Raw genomic sequence first — 2,117 nt, 5'->3', positions numbered from 1 at the left:
TATCCTGATCTTCCTGATTATCTGTCCATATGTCCCCATTCCAGGTTTCAGGATCCCATTTTTTTTCCAATCAATGCCCTCACTTTAATGTCAGACACCATTCTGGATTGGCAATTTAATTGGCATTGTAATTCAGCCACCCTTACAATAAGACTCTGGGTTTGGTTTTCAGCAATATCAGCTCTGTTACTAGAAGATATAAGGCTTTTATTCAGAGCACAACTGGAAGCACTGAGGTCTTTTATGCGGCGCTTAAGCCGAGACTCAGCAGCTCAGAGCTCATCTCGCGCTTTCACCACTTTGTCTAGTGTAAGTAGGATCAACCAACAAGCTTCCTTATACTCCTCATTCTGACAAAATTGCAGAAAAATACCAAATATCCCATCACCCAGAGCGTCACTTCTCACAAGTACTTGATCTATTGGTGGTGCTATTTTGCATATTAATGTTGCCACCTCACACCATGGATTAGAAGGGCCCTCTTTACTAACAGACGCAGGGTTGCTAGTGTCTTTAAGATTAATCAAACTGGAGAACCAATCTAGGAAGCCTGTCCTTGTTGTGATTTTATCTTTCTAGAGCCACTTCCAGTACCAAATGTGTTAGACTGGGTTCTCTAGAGAAACAAAAACCAGCAAAGCTTGTATATATATATATATATATATATATATAGAGAGAGAGAGAGAGAGAGAGAGAGAGAGAGAGAGAGAGAGAGAGAAAGTTCCTGGATCAAACGTCAAGCTGGAGGCTTTTCCTGGCTCCCGCAACTGCAGGAGCCAAGGAGCTCGAGGCTGGCAGGCAGTACACCGGCTGTTGACTCCAACAAATGACGAATCCAAGATCTCCAGGCCGAATGGTGAACAGCTCACTCACGGACAGTTGTAGGCAGCACAACAGAATCCCAATCCACAGAAGAATGTCTCTCTTCCCAGGATGTCCCTGGATATAGTGGAAGCAGGCCATACCCCTGAGGAAACTTCCCTTCAACATATTGGCCACTCAGAACACAGTCATCTGATTCCATCATGGGAACAACTACATAGAACTGGGGTCCAGCCAAGTTGATACACAGCTCCAACTATCACACATGGGTTGCCATTTTTCAGGTTTTTTAAAATTGTATTTTGTTGTTGATAATACACACAGCAAAATTTTTTCCACTGAAGCACAAAAGTTAAATTTTTATGAGGTTCATCTAGTTTTCCTTTTGTTGCTTGTGTTTTTGGAGTCATATCTAAGAAACCTTTGCCTAATCCAAAGTCAAGGAGCTCTGGTAGCACAGTGCCTAAGGCACTTGACTATTAACCAGAAGGCTGGCGGTTCAAATGCACCAGCCACTCCTCAGAAGAAGGTTGAGCAATCTACTTCTGTAGTGATACTGCCTTGGAAACCCAAGGAGGGGTCACCATGAGTCAGTCTGACTCGAAGGCACATAACAACAACAAAATGCCCATTAATAGATGAATGGATAAACAAAATGTAATGCATTTGGAATACTACTCAGCCAATACAAGAAACGAAGTCTTGATGCATGCTACAATATGGATGGAGCTTGAAGACATTATGTTGAGTGAAATAAATCAATCACGAAAGCACAGATATTATGTGACCTCACTTACTCAATCTGTATGCTTAACAAATAATCCGAGAAGCTGGACTATATGAAAAGGAATGCAGCATCAAGATTGAAGGAAGACCTGTGATATGCAGACAATACAACCTTCCTTGCTGAAAGTGAAGATGACATGAAGCACTTACTGATGAAGATTAAAGACTACAGTCTGAAGCATGGATTATGCCTCAACATAAAACAAAAATCCTCACAACTGGACCAATAAGCAGCATCACGATAAATGGAGAAAAGATTGAAGTTGTTAAAGATCTAATATTACTTGGTTTCACAGGCAACACCAATAAAAGCAGCAATCAAGAAATCGGATGCTATATTACACTGGGCAAATCTGCTGCAAAAGACCTCTGTTGTTGTTGTTGTTTGCCGTCGAGTAGGCCCCGACTCATAGCGACCCCTCCTTGGGTTTCCGAGGCAGTATCACTACGAAAGTAGGATTGCCCAACCTTCCTTCCGAGGAGTGGCTGGTGGGTTTGAACCGCCAGCC

The sequence above is a fragment of the Orycteropus afer genome, unplaced genomic scaffold (assembly GCF_000298275.1).
Source record: "Orycteropus afer afer isolate SDZICR_OR568_19922 unplaced genomic scaffold, OryAfe1.0 scaffold00258, whole genome shotgun sequence".
Classification (NCBI taxonomy): domain Eukaryota; kingdom Metazoa; phylum Chordata; class Mammalia; order Tubulidentata; family Orycteropodidae; genus Orycteropus; species Orycteropus afer.
This window is presented reverse-complemented; position numbering follows the sequence as displayed.